The sequence below is a fragment of the Vicia villosa genome, linkage group LG6 (genome assembly GCF_029867415.1).
Source record: "Vicia villosa cultivar HV-30 ecotype Madison, WI linkage group LG6, Vvil1.0, whole genome shotgun sequence".
Taxonomy (NCBI): domain Eukaryota; kingdom Viridiplantae; phylum Streptophyta; class Magnoliopsida; order Fabales; family Fabaceae; genus Vicia; species Vicia villosa.
This window is the reverse complement of record NC_081185.1, coordinates 39,669,724-39,685,316: the sequence shown is the minus strand read 5'-3', so window position 1 is coordinate 39,685,316 and position 15,593 is coordinate 39,669,724. Positions and strand designations below refer to the sequence as shown.

At 38.8% G+C, this 15,593-nt stretch overlaps 1 long non-coding RNA gene across 1 annotated transcript; it reads right to left on the bottom strand.

Annotated features, from left to right (window-relative positions):
* Positions 1-705: 705 nt before the first annotated feature.
* On the bottom strand, positions 706-2,293 carry LOC131611467 (uncharacterized). Its single transcript, XR_009286916.1, has 2 exons — positions 1,711-2,293; positions 706-957 (listed from the first exon to the last, which is right to left on the bottom strand). It is a non-coding gene; the product is annotated as an uncharacterized LOC131611467 (long non-coding RNA).
* Between the last annotated feature and the right edge of the window lie 13,300 nt (positions 2,294-15,593).

Genomic DNA, 15,593 nt, shown 5'->3' with positions numbered 1-15,593 from the left:
TTTTATCAGCATTATCCCTGGGGATTTGATTGTATCCCAAATACGCGTCAATAAACGAAAGTAATTTAAAGCCTGCAGAATTACCTACTAGTTTATCTATGCTCGGGAGGGGGTATGCGTCTTTAGGGCAAGCCCTATTGAGATCGGTGTAGTCAGTACACATGCGCCCCTTCTCTGGGCAAGTGCTTTGTGTTGCACCCCAAAATTTGCCCATCTGATTTTACTTTCTAATTGGCATAAGTATTCACATTTCATCCGCATACTTCCATAGGTCATGTACATAACCTTACATTCATTCAGGAAGTAATTTGAGACATAGGATCAAAGGTCTTATGGTGAATTCATTGTCTTTTGCAAGTTTGCTTCAACTAAATTTCCCTATTCCGTGTGATAATAAAAAGGTCAAAAGGGCTTAGAATGGAGCATATTTATTCTTCCATTTATCATGAAAAGGGCGGTGTTTTTTGCATTTTAGCCGGATGGTTTTCATGGTTCATTAATTAAATCACCAATTGAGATTCATCGATTAGAGTTTATTTCTCTTAATAATTGGTGAGTAATTGGTTTATTGGACTTATTTGGTGGTTTGGTAATCGAATGTTTTCGCTCTTTGGTCGAAGAGTTTATTCGTTCTTTAAAGACTCAAATTCATACATTTGGTAAGATAATTCATTGGTGCCTCATTGAAAAGCTCATGGTGTAAACTGAGAAAACAAAGGGAACATGTTTAAAGCCCAAAGTTATTACAAATGTCATATTCACATTACATCAAGAAATTTTGTGGAAATACACGACATTCTTAATCCTATGCTTCATCACAATCACATCTTCATGTCCAATATCATTTGTACATGGCCGACACGTGACAATTTTGTTTCCCTCTTTGTTTATAAAACCATAAATGAGCATGTTGTATATCTTCTAAACCAATGCAGCCCTCATACCAGCTTCAAAATCCTGCATACAAGAAACCAAATTCATTTCACATTAGTTCAGGTTCAGAACCAGTGCATCAATACAAATGCATACATATTAGCCTCTCATTCCATAATGCTTATTCAAACTTGCAGCATTATCAGAAAATTCCATTACAATATGACCAAAAAAAATAAGAGAGTAAAGTCAAAGATATTGATTCAGCAATAGACAAAAAGGAGTAAAGTCAAAGATATCAAATTTTTTTCACTAAGATGCTTATCCTAGACAATACATCCATACACAGTTCAACAAAAGTGAGACTCGACATCCACATAAGCAAGACCTGTATATAAAAAAATTCAAAAGGAGCTTCACTAAACCATTTCAACTGATAGTAGCAAGTAACAACATTCTAACAGCTCAGCTCTATGGTTCAGATTGCACACAACTGACAGAATCTCAGCAAGGCTCACTAACTACATAACAGATCCCTATTAACTCTCAATAAACTTCTACAAATTCATAACTAACCTCTTTAACAGAATTCCCAAACAAATCTAAACTTGCAGCCAGTCCTAACCAGTTCCTAAACATTTCCCTAATTAACTTCCTCTAACCTATAACTAACTTTCTAAACAGTTTTTTAACAGAAAGTAACTAACTTCTAACTCACCCTAACTGCTTCTAACTAATCCTATAACAACCTAGTGTCTCTAACCAACTTCTAACTTCCAAACAAAAATGTAACTGAATCAACAGAATATAACAGAAAAATCAGAGTTTGGAACTAACCTTCACTGCTATAAATCAATGCCTCTCCTCTGAAATCTCTTCCCTCCACCATTTTTTCTCTTCATTCTCTCCGCAACTTTCTCCCTTCACTTTGATTTTTCACACACCACTCTTCACCATTTCTGAACCATTCTTCGTTCATCATTTGCGCACATCTTCATCATCTCCACGACTCCTCCTTCACTTCACACTTGAAATCACCCTTCACTATAATCCTCTTCTTCATCATCACTAACTCTTCAATAACCTCCATAATCTTCAATCTCTTCATCGATACATCTTCAACTCACCTTCAAGAATCATCTGCATCCAACCACTTCAATCAACATCGCAACATCACCATCATAATAGGAAACGGTTGAAACCAGAAAAAGAAAGAGATGGATGAGAAGATAGAGTCGAACGCGAGCGGATAATGGATTGAGTGAGAGCGAGAGACGAACGATTTGAGAGGAGAATCGAATGAGTCTGAATCAAGAGGGTGAGCCGAAATGGAGTTTGTTCGCACTAATGACGGAGGTTCGCCAGGAAGACTGGTCGGAGAAAACGATTTTGTGCGCCGCTTTCGCTTTCGCGAGAGAGAGAGAGAGAGAAGAGGTCCTCGCTTCAAAGAACTCCAAAGGTCACAATTCCTAACCCTAATCCTCTTTCTATTTTGTAACTTAATCTTTTTCTTTAATTAATTTATGAATAAAACCTGTAACAAAAACGAATCACTATGGGCGAAATGATTGCGGCTCACACCCTCCATTAAGCCCATTACGCCATTTTTGGCTATTAAAAATCTGAACAAAAAAACTCATCTGTGGGCCTATCGTGCTTTGCACCCCCTGTGGCTCGTCACTTCCATTTTTGGCTAAAGAAAATCATGTAACAAAAACACCCTTTGGGCTGGGCCATGCAACCCTTTTCTATTTCACACCCTAATTTCAATTTGACACCCCCTGTTTCCTTTTATGCTTAATTGATTAAATTCATGTTCTATTAGATTTTTACCATTTCCTTGAGTAAATAAAATGCTAATTTTTCCTATTAGTTTTAGACCTTTAATACATGAATTTTTTACATATAAAAATAATCCCAAAATATTAGTTTAGGCTAATTGTTTTAATTCTTTTATTTGATTAATTGGAATTCAATTTTCTTCATAAAAACCATAGAAATTAAATAATATCTTCCATTTTCGCACTTCCATTTTCGCACTATATTTTGAATCATTTGTTTTCATGTTTGGTGCTATATTTTCAAGTCATTCTTTTAGTCAATTTTGTACTAATTTTGTATCATGCTTATTTGTGATTTTTACTTGTGACTTCACTTGTATGTTCCTTTAGATTTAGGACCTATAATCTTCACATAACCTTTAGGCTAGTTTTCCTTTGAATCCTATAACTTTAGATAGAATTTAACTTGACAATTTAGGACTCAGAATAATCTTTTAGTTCATATTAGATTAGGTTCTTTTCCTTTTTCTTTTCAACTTTTAAAACATCTAAAAAAGGACGACGCGAATCATGCTAATACTTTTTTTCATAGTAAGAAAGAAATGATTGGGGCGTAGACCCCGATGTATGTTCTTTTCTACTTAGTGGGAGAAATGATTGAGGTGTAGGCCTCGGTGTATTTCTTACCCGCTATTTAGAGAAATGATTGAGGCGTAGGCCTTGGTGTATTTCTCTAAACACTTAAACTTTCAAGGTATGATTCAAGTCATAAATTAATTCCCCTTAAAAGACACCTAACCAAAAACACTTAAAACATCTAATAAATGTTCAAATTAAAACAAAGTAAGGAAGTGATACGAAGCCTTGTAGTGGGTTTTGTCCATCATGGAATTACACCTAAAAAACACAAACCAATCTTCTCCCTTCTCTCTCTTGCCTTCAGGGCTTTCTTTCCCTTTAATCAGACATGTTGCTTCCTTTCGATCGCAGACTGGTAACGCATAAGACTCCATTCAACGAGCTGCTATCCTGACACTAGATTGCGAATGTAACTCCGTCCTCTAAAAAACACAAAAACAAACAAAAACATGTGAGCCGAACTACGACGCTCTGATTCCTGAAAAGGATACGTAGGCATAAGGTCGCGGGGCCTAAGCGAGCACAACTATTTATAAACCTTTTTTCCCCGTGTTTCTTCTTTTTTCCTTTGCATGCATTCCCTTTGCATCGAGCTTTAGATTTACACACCCTTAGAATAGAACAAACATAAGTGGATCCTGTGGAGTACCACACATGTGAGGGGTGCTAATACCTTCCCCTTACGTAACCGACTTCTTACCCGATCTTTGGTCGCAAGACCTTTTCTTATCCTTTCTTTATTCTAGGTTTTCTGATATTCCTTTCCCTCTATGGGATAAATATATTGGTGGCGATTCTGTTCATTTTCCCCAGCAGAGTCGCCAGTTGGCGATTCTGCTGGGGACTCTGGTTTAGTCGATCCTAGCTTCTGCTTGTTTTCTTTTCTTTGGGTGTTCATTTATTGATTTATTGCTTTATTGCTTTATTGCTTTATTTCTTTATGCCTCGCTATTTATTTTCCTATACTATGGATTATTATTATGCTATTCTGTTGGGATGGGATGTTACTAATTTGAGGTAAAAGGCCCAATACCCAGGCCAGAGTGTTACTTAGGAAACCTAGGATAGAGTGGATCATGACGCCGGCGAGATGTCAGGTCTTGTCTAGTACGATCATGAGACCCACACCCAGGCCAGGTTCAAATGAGGTTCAATCATTGGCATGTAGATGCACAATGATAGTATTTCAGGAGAACTATAATGGCTGGTGACCCGTTTGACCTACTATATACTAGATCCTACCTGTGAGAGGGTTGGGAATTTTGTTTTGCAGGAAAACATGCATCCATTCTACCCTATGCCATTCAGACTATCTATCATAATCAACGTCGAACCTCTGAATCTGGAAGGTTCGACCTTATGTGACATATGCAATGGTTATCTATCAGAATCAATGTCAAACCTCTGAATCTGGAGGATTAGACCATCTTTGACTTATACAGAAGTTCTACATCAGTTATCTATCCGAATTAATGCCGAACCTCTGAATCTGGAGGGTTCGGCCATCTTTGACTTATGCACAAGCTATTTATCCCGAAAGCAACGTCGAACCTCTGAATGTGGAGGATTCGACCATATCTTATTGACCATGAGAAGTTTTTATCCGAGAGGCCTTGATCCTTGATCCTAATTCCTGCTGCATTTGCATCATCATTAACATTTTGTATTCATGCATATGCATCCATGGTTACCAAGACTCTTACCATTCTTCCTTTCCATCAGATCAGACAAGACGATTCCTCGACACCGATATTAGACAAGAACCAACAGACAATGAATCATGGGGGATTATAAACAAGATCAAGCTACTATCAAAGAACCCCATGCCTCCTCATGGGGGCACCTTCCGCCACTGGTACCTAAAAGACTTTGTGTTTGTCAGAGAATATTTCACTTGCATCAAAATAAGGCCAAGCTTGCCATTGTCTAGATTACTTCAAAGTAATTTCAATTGTATTACTTTTGTTGTTATCAAGTACTTCTCATTGTAAGAAACTCATTCTGTTTGAATAAATAAAAAATAATGCAATATACATGTTTTTCTCAAATCATTCTATTTTTGTCATTATGTTTATTAATATTCAACTCATTTATCTTAAGCAACTAAAAAAGGAGAATGATGAAAATCAAAAACACATGAACTACTAATTGTATGCTTTTGGAATAAAAAACCTGCTGACGATGTACATGCATTGTTTCAATTCCCAAACACTGGAGTGATAAGGAAGTGAAACCCTCGTCAACCCCTTTGAGCCTAAGGAGTAGTAGTTTCTTTTCAAAAAAAATACAAAACCCTAAATCTTAACCAGGGGTAGGGTAGTCTTCAGTTAGTGCGACCGAGCGCTCAACTTTCAGGTATTCCATCAGAGGATCAATCATATCTAACAACAAAAGTAGAAGAGCACAATCCACACTGGATGTCTCTCATTAATTGAGAATAAGGCAGTCATAACCTTTTCACCAAGTCAATCACAAATGCCATACAACTTGTTCCCGAACGAGACAAAAAAAGAAGCGAAAGAAAGTTATAAAAAAAATAGCCCGCTAAGTAAAAAAAAACATAAAAGCAAATGACTTAGGCAAAAGTTAGGGCATGTCCTGCTGGACAACAAAAACCAAAATCAAAAGAAACTTTTTGTCCAGGCAAAAATCAGGGAAAGCAAAAGACAAAGCAAAAGAAAAATCCTCCAAGGGACAAGTTGTTGTGACCATCAACAAAAGCACCAAAAGGTGGCTGCCACCTCCATTAAAGCCATAAAGGATCCTCATCCATCACAATACTTCTTGAAAGGTGAACACTCGTGTCAAACTAGCTGAACGTAATGTAGCAACCTGCCCTAAAAATTAGACTTTTAGAGTCGCCACCTATTCTACCAGGGCGAATAGGAAACCCTACGCAGTTAAGAGATTCAGAGTAAGTTATTATATTCGGGTCAAGGGAAGGTGTTAGGCACCCTTAACCCTTTCCAAAGGTTTTGAGTTTAAGGAAAAGGTTTATGGCTAAATGTTAAGGTTTAATAGCTAAGGAAATGAATAGGGCGAAAAGTGAGATTTGAATGAATTGAGGTTTTGGGGTAGGGGACTCGCCTTGTTGCCAAGTGCCTACGTACCTCCTTATGGAGGATCAGAGTCAATGTAGTTCGGGGAAAGGGTTGTACGCCTTAGATTTGATATGAATGTAAGAAGGCATTTTGAGTTACCTTATCGAAGTGTTGAAAATTCATAGTTTGAAGATGAAAAGTGTTTAAATGTAGCGTACAACCCTGATTTTAAATATGCACTATTAATCGCAATGATCAATAGGTTTGATCACCATAATTAATAGATTAGTAAAGGATTGCTAACAATTCTAATCGATAGATTTGATTACGCCTAATAGCAAATAAATGTATTTTAAAAATTAGTTATTATGAATTTTATCGTTACTCCTCATAATCAATAGCTTTGATTAAAAATAATAACGAATTGACAGAAGAAGAGATGCTAATCACCGTAACCAATAAGATGGTTATAACCTTTTAGCAAAATAAACCTTATTTTTATTTTAATTAATTAAACAATTAAATAATCGATTATTACCCATCGTGATCAATAAATTTAATCGAAACGAATAATAAATTGAATTTTGTTATATTTTAATTCAATTTAAGAAAATATGATTTTTTTCACCAACGCGATTATTACATATAATCGGGTCGAAGAAAAAATTGCATGAGAGCCAATTATTAAAACAATAAAAATCCAAGAAATAAATTAATTATTTTTATTAATTTATTATTTACGCAAAGGAGGTGTATTCTTGACTAGGGTGGCAAATCTGGGGGTGTAAATAGCTAGCAGGCCTGGCCCAAATAACTTATGGTTCGTTTGATCCAGTGTGTACGGCTTTATGATGTTACGATGCGCGTCTGGTTTATACGCGTTAGATTTGGCTGGGCAATGATCCAATGGCTACTGAACCAAGGTGCATCGTACGCACGCTAAGAGAGAAGCGTCCTATCCGGGAAAGAAATGCGCGCGAGATTTGAACTGGCCAACCACGCAGCGCCACGACATCATCGTCCCCAAGGGGACTGTTGTTTTAGGCCCCAAGTTGTACCTACGGCCTTTCTCCGTCGCTAATGCCCGGCCTTTCTCCGTCGCTAATGCCCCGTGGCCAACAAAAACCTTATTTAAGCCCTAAAAATTCACAATGAGGCCATGGTTAAACTCGTGAAACCTATACGAACTCATCCATGGCCTTAATTATGTCCAATTCCACGTGTAGAAGGAAACCCTAAAATACAACCCTAATATCCAACAATGGAAAATAGCGATACAGTCACCCAAACAACAAACAAACTGCCCAAAATCGATCTAAATAACATCACAAACTAAAATATGCAACCAAAATCCATGTGTGATCCGTGAATCATAGCATTTGATCTCAATTTAGAAGTGACATACCTTGGCCTTATTGGAGGTATTTCTGGGGTTGCTTATGCAGTGTGATGATCCAAGTAGCTTCAGAATGCTTCGAGGAACCTTTTGCAATCTTCAAACCTCTTGGAAACACTCCCAATCTCTGAAACCGAATTTAAGTTTCTTGAAGAGTTTTGTGTTCTTGAATGCCCTGCTCTGCCCAGAATTTCGTCCCCTAATCCTATGCTTTGTGTTGTATATTTATAGAGGAGTGAAGTAGGTTAAAAAAACTGAGCCCAATCTCCATAATTCATGTGATTAATATTTGATTTGGAACTTGAATGAAAACCTTCTAAATTTGTCCAATCTTGTACCAATATTTTTCCAATCACTTAGGCACGAAATTATATTGAAAATATGTAATAAATTTTGACTGGAATTGATCAATATAAGGCCTAGAATCCAATATTTGATTTTCCTTTGAAATATACAACTTTAAATCACTTTTTTAAATGAAATAAAATCATATAAAATCAAATAAAAATACTATAATTCGTGGAAAGTGAATTTGATTGCTTGGATAACTTATGAACCAAGATTAAACCTTAAAAATATAGGGCCATTTGTAAGAAACTCCAATTTGAACCCCTTTTATTTCACATTTTGCCTCCAAAATTGCCCAACTTTTACAAGGCATATCTCCCACAATTTTTATGACATGGAATATTTCTAGGACTTTTTGGAAACCTCAAGATGTCCTCTACAACCCACTTTGGAACATATTTTTCATTTGAGGATTTTATCTTGATGATATGCCCTTTGACAAAAAACTGCTTTTGGTTGACTTTTGAAAAGGACCTATAGTCTTTTGTACCATATCTCCTAAATTAAGCATCTCTGGCCTTGGCATGTGAGAGACAAAGTTGTAGATAATCCAATTTCCTTCAAAATAGGCTTTGAGTGAGAAATTTCTGATATTCCATGTGAAAGTTATGCCTAGTCAAAGTACAATTGACTTTTTGGACCAAAACCCTAATTTAGTAACTATGCCCTTTGTTGATTTTGAAGCTTTTCCTTGATGAATCATGATCAACCTTTGATCAAATGATGAATGATACTTCATAATATTGTTGTTTACCAAAAATCAGTAGTTTTGACTATGCTTTGACCATAGTTGACTTTTAGGTCAAACTAGTCGACTGTGGATCATCTGAGCCATTGAGTGAGCAATCCTTGGAGTTGAAGCTTGCCTTTTGACATGGAGATGTTTTGAAGCATAATGAGTCATATGAAATCCATTAGAGACCTTATTTTGTCAATTTCCTTAGGAGGATACAAAACCCTAGTTCAGGAGATCCTTGCTTAGGAGAGTGCCTTGATAAAACCCTTGAGCCTTGAGTCATTGAGGATGAAATGTGGAAGGCAAATTTTGGGGTATGACAGCTGCCCCTATTTAATTACCTTGGATTGAATTGCGTGAGGATATGCAAGTCTCACGTCTGTCGGATCGAAGAGTTATTAAATAATGGAAGACACCTGAATTTGCCTTGTACCAGGTGGTGAAAGAAAGGAATCGTCTTGCTAACGCCTGAGACTTACATAGCGGAGACTCGTAGTTTGTCGTGTAGAAGATAACCAACTTTCCATAGTGCTAGCAAGCTTTCGCAGTTTGTGAACCCCGCTTACTATAGTTCTAGTAAGCTTTCGCAGTTTGTGTAACCCCACTTACTATAGTTCTAGTAATTCTTCGTAGTTTGTATAACCCAAAAGGATCACTTGTTATACTTTTAGCAAGCTCACCTGCACCAATAGGATCACTTGTCATGGTTCTGACAAGCTCACCTGCACCAATAGGAGTCACTTGCCCTGGTTCGGACAAGTTTACCTGCACCAATAGGAGTCACTTGCCCTGTTTCAGACAAGTTTACCTGCACCAATAGGAGTCACTTGCCCTGTTTCGGACAAGTTTACCTGCACCAATAGGAGTCACTTGCCCTAGTTCTGACAAGTTTACCTGCACCAATAGGAGTCACTTTCCATGGTTCTGACAAGCTCACCTGCACCAATAGGAGTCACTTGCCCTGGTTCGGACAAGTTTACCTACATAGAAGATTGTTTTGTTAATGCGTATGCATATGACCCTGTTGTTTGTATAGTGTAGATGTATGATTTGTTTGTATATACATATTATATGTATGCTGATGAATATGCATATATGATGATTCCAATGTTTTATCTCCTTATCACCCATTGAATTTGTTTAACCCTTTCGAGCTGTTTGCGAATCCTAGTTTGAATTGTATTTGAATGATCCATTGATAACACCCCTTGTAAGAGAATCGTGGTAGATCAGAATGATCGCACCGTAAGGCATATGTAGCCTTCCGGAGATTTCGTAATTTTAATTCGTTGCTTTTGTATTGAAAATTTGTAAGTTTCTCATATTAAATCCAAGTTAAAGTTTATGAAAATAATTTATCCTTTGCAAATGTTATTGAAATGACGAGAAGGCGTAGTATGAAAGAAAAGAAAGCTTTCATTGATGTTGCCTTAAATTTGCGAATGTACAAAAATGCGAAAAAGAAAATGACAAATAGAAATGATATTAATACTGTCGTTGCTCCTTTGTTATCAAGGGCCTCATTAATCCTTTGAATTTAGAAGTGCACGATTGCCCGAATCCTAATCCTTTGTAGTTTGCCTTCGGCTCATGGCCTATGATCCTGCCTTCGCTAGGCGTAATACTTCTTGATCGCATCAGAATTAATTGGGTGCGGTAGCTCATCCCCATCCATTGTAGTGAGAACAAGTGCTCCTCCCGAGAATACCGTCTTTATGACATATGGACCTTTTTAGTTAGGTGTCCACTTCCCACGGGCGTCGAGTCGAGTTAGTAGAATTTTCTTGAGGACGACATCACCTTCTTTGTAAGTTCGTGGACGGACCTTTTTATAGAATGCTCTTTTCATCCTTTTCTGATAGAGTTTCCCGTGACACAAAGCTGTCAGTCGCTTTTCTTTAACGAGATTAAGCTGATCAAAATGAGTTTTTACCCATTCCGATTCTTCTAACTTTGTTTTAGCCAGGACCCTTAATAAAGGAATCTCCACTTTGATAGGGAGGACTGCTTCCATACCGTAAACCAAAGAGAATGGTGTTGCTCCTGTGGATGTGCATACCGAGGTTCTGTAACCGTGTATGGCAAAGGGAAGCATTTCATGCCAATCCTTATATGTTTTCACCATCTTTTGTATTATCTTTTTGATATTTTTATTTGCGGCTTCAACATCACCATTCATCTTAGGCCTGTATGGTGAAGAATTGTGATGTTCGATCTTGAACTCCTCGCACAGTTCCCTCATCATGTTGTTGTTTAGATTCGACCCGTTGTTAGTGATAATCCTGTTTGGAACCCCATACTAGCATATGATGTTATGCTTAATGAACCGGGTGACCACTTGTCTTGTCACGTTGGTGTAAGAAGCAGCTTCAACCCATTTGGTGAAATAATCTATGGAGACCAATATGAATCGGTGTCCATTAGAAGCTTTCACTTCGATCATCCTTATCATGTCAATCCCCCACATTGCAAATGGCCATGGTGAACTCAGAATGTTCAACGGATTTGGCGGCATATGTATTTTGTCAGTGTAGATCTGGAATTTGTGACATGTCCTTGCGTATTGGAAACAGCCAGCTTCCATTGTTAACCAGTAATATCCTGCTCGTAGTAATTTTCTCGCCATTGAATGTCCATATGCATGGGTTCCGTTGGTTCCTTCGTGCACTTCTTTGATAATCTCCTTGGCCTCATTTTTATCCACACACCTTAGTAACACCGAGTCATAATTCCGTTTGAATAGGATGTTCCCACTCAGGAAGAACTTGGTTGCCAACCTCCTTAATGTCTTTTTGTCAATCGTAGAGGCGTTCTCTGGGTATTCTTGTTTCTCCAGGTACCTTTTGATATCGTGGTACCAAGGTTTATCATCAGACTGCTCTTCAATTATGAGACAATAGGCCAGTTCATCGAAGTGTCTAACCGTTATCCGCGGTTCATGGTTTGGCCAACTTACCTTGAACATAGAGGAAAGCGTTGCTAGTGCATCGGCCATTTGATTCTCTTCCCTTGGGATATTTGTGAAAGTGATGTTTTCAAACTCAGCCATTAACTCTAGTATGAGGTCCCAATATGGGATTAGCTTAACATCTCGAGTATCCCATTCTTTATTGACTTGCTGGATCACCAGTGCTGAATCTCCATATACCTCAAGTAGTTTAATCCCTAGATCAATCTCAGCTTCTAATCCCAATATGCATGCTTCGTATTCTGCAATATTGTTGGTGCATTCAAAGCATAGTCTTGCAATGAAGGGTAAGTGACGGTTGTCAGGAGATGTCAAGACTGCCCCTATACCATTTCCTAGTGCATTTGAGGCCCCATCAAACATAAGTGTCCATATTGCCCCTGGTTCAGGTCCTTCGTCGGGTCCTGCTATTTCGTAGTCCCTTACCACCATAATATCCTCGTCAGGAAAGTCAAACTTCATAGACTGGTATTCTTCGAGGGGTTGGTGAGCGAGATGTTCCGCCAATACCCTACCTTTTATTGCCTTTTGAGTGACGTATTGTATGTCGTATTCCAAAAATAACATTGCCACCTCGCGATTCTAACCGTGAGAGCCTGTTTTTCAAACACGTATTTCAAAGGATCCATCCTCGATATCAACCATGTGGAATGGTTTAGCATATACTGCCGTAGACGTTTGGAGGACGATGCTAGGGCACAACATGTCTTTTCCAATGGTGAATACCGAGATTCGCAATCCGTGAAGTTCTTGCTAAGGTAGTAAATAGCGTGCTCCTTTCTGCCCGTTTCATCCTGTTGCCCCAATACACATCCCATAGACCTTTTGAGGACTGTGAGATACATAATTAGTGGTCTTCCTGGTACGGGAGGTATGAGTATTGGTGGTTCTTGTAAGTAGCTCTTTATAGCTTCTAAGGCTACTTGACAATCGTCATTCCACTTAATCGGCTGATCTTTCCATAGTAGCTTGAATATAGGCTCACACGTGGCTGTTAGATGTGAGATAGACCTCGAGATGTAATTCAATCGACCCAAGAACCCACGAACCTCTTTTTCTATCCTCGGAACAGACATTTCTTGTATAGCCTTCACCTTGTCGGGATCTACCTCTATGCCTCGTTGGCTCACAATGAATCCCAATAGCTTTCCTGACCTCACACCAAATGTACACTTGTTCGGGTTCAACCTTAGTTTGAACTTCTTTAAGCGCTCGAACAACTTTTGCAGGTGTGTAATATGCTCCTCTTCCGTACCGGAATTAGCAATCATATCATCCACGTATACTTCGACCTCCTTCTGAATCATGTCATGGAACAGTGTGACCATGGCTCGTTGATATGTTTCCCTTGCATTTCGCAATCCAAAAGGCATTACCTTGTAGTAGAAAGTGCCCCAGGATGTCATGAAGATTGTTTTCTCCATGTATTCGGGAGCCATTTTGATTTGATTATACCCAGATAACCCATCCATGAAGGAGAACACCGAAGCTTACGCCGTATTATCCACCAACACATCTATATGTGGCGGTGGAAAGTCATCTTTTGGACTTGCTTTGTTTAGATCCTTGTAATCCACACACATGCGTACTTTCCCATCTTTCTTAGGAACTGGCACTATGTTGGCAATCCAAGGTGGATAGTCAAAGACGGCAAGAAATCCTGCGTCAAACTATTTGAGTACCTCTTCTCGGATTTTGTTATCCATGTCCGGTCGAACCTTTCTGCGCTTTTGTCTGACGGGTGCACACCCTTCTTTGAGCGGTAACCTATGTACGACGATGTTTGTATCTAAACCTGGCATGTCACGGTATGACCAAGCAAATATCTCTGCATACTCGTGGAGGAGCTTGATTAGCGTTGCTTTCACGTCCTCGTTTAGTGTTGCCCCAATTTTGATTTCCTTGGGTTCTTTGTCTGTACCGAAGTTTATGATTTCAATGGCCTCCTGAGGAGGGAGCATGCTTTTGGATTCATTGTCCATTAACCTTGACAATTCTTCTGGAAGTTCATCGTCTTCCTCATCCCCTTCCTCAGACTGATTATCGAGAGCCTCGAGTTTGTATTGAGTTTCAGCAGTATTATTATCGGTGGTGTTAGAAGGTGATCTGCACATGTTTTATGTTTTGCTTTTAGTAATGCAGATATGGATGTGCTTTTTTTTTGTGAAAAATTTATTTGTCATTTTGAAAAAGAAATAAATACAAGAAGAGACGATATTTTCAATACCAAAATGCAAACGACAATTTTATTAATAAACCTTTAAACTTTGAAATTAAATGGGGCCCTTACAAACCAACTATATGCTTCGGGCGAGGCATGAGCGTTATTGTCTTTTTTTATTGAAAGGAAATAAAACACAAAAGAAAACTACTTTGAAATGAAAACTATCTCTAGTATCTCCAGGCTTGTCCAGTTTTGGAGCTGCTCTCCTGATCTGACCCTTCGAATGAAGTTGGATGTTCCCTCCTTAGAGTCCATGTGGGATATCATGGCCACATGTTCATACCCGCCTGTCACGAAAGTCTGCATAATCGGGGGGAATCGTGGTTCCTCCTTCACAGCGTTTGTGATCTTCGACGGTTGATATCCTAACCCTAAGCGATCCTTCTTCTCCAGGATTTCTGGTACTTTGCCCCAGCCTTCCACATTCAAGTCTTGTAGGTCTCTCCAGAATTTTACCGCCCTTCGCATCTTTTCCACAGGTAGTGTGACAGCAGTTGCGATCTCCAGTGCTTGGAATACAGTTTCTAAGGCCCCTTCTCCAACCTCGATGTGTTTGTATGAATCCAGGTTGCTGACAAATATATCCTCTTCTTCGTTGATGGTTACTATAGAATTTCCATCCACAAATTTTATCTTCTGATGGAGAGTAGAGGTGACTGCCCCAGCCGCATGAATCCAAGGACGCCCCAGTATGCAAGTGTAAGCCGGTTCTATCTCCATTACTTGGAAGTTGATACAGAAAGTATGGGGACCAACTACAACAGGAAGATCTACTTCTCCAAATACCGGACTCTGCGATCCATCGAAAGCCTTAACTGTGAATACAAGATTACACTCAAAGATGTTTTTGATTCATGGCAAACTCAAATAAGCATTCAAACAACAAGGCGGAAGCAGAAAACTCAAAGAAAAGCAAGCATTGATCACTCATGATAGTACAGGTTGATCTATTATACTTATAGGTCGACTCAACACAAGCAGATCAAGAAGAATGCAGAAAACCAGCAGTTAGGTCGACCTACTGTCAACCCAGGTCGACCTAAAATGGAGAAAAATCCATATAGTTCTGCTAGGTCGACTCACACATCATCTAGGTCGACCTAAATTGATGAAATTTACATACCAGTCTGCTAGGTCGACCTACACAACAACTAGGTCGACCTAATCTGAGAAAATGTCCCCAGAATGCATTTGAAGAGGATTCTGGTCGACCTACTCCTTAAACAGGTCGACCTAACTGGGAGCAAAATTATGCAAGCTCTGCTAGGTCGACCTAAGCACTACAAGAGGTCGACCTAACTGATCAAGAATGCCAAAAATTCTGTTTCTCTCATCTCCAACTGTTAAGCTATCATATATATTGTCCAAGGTTCATTATTCAAAGGAACACCAACGACTGAAAGATACACAAACGCTTCTCATCTTCGTTCTTCATCATCTCCAACACAATTACACATAATCATTCTTGCGTTGCGGGTTAGTGATGAGTTCGATAACGTCCATGGAACGGAATTGAAGATTCCTAGTGGGTGAAGGTTTGTGGGGTTTGTTGGTGAATAAAATCTGCGGGTTTTGTCCTCCACGACG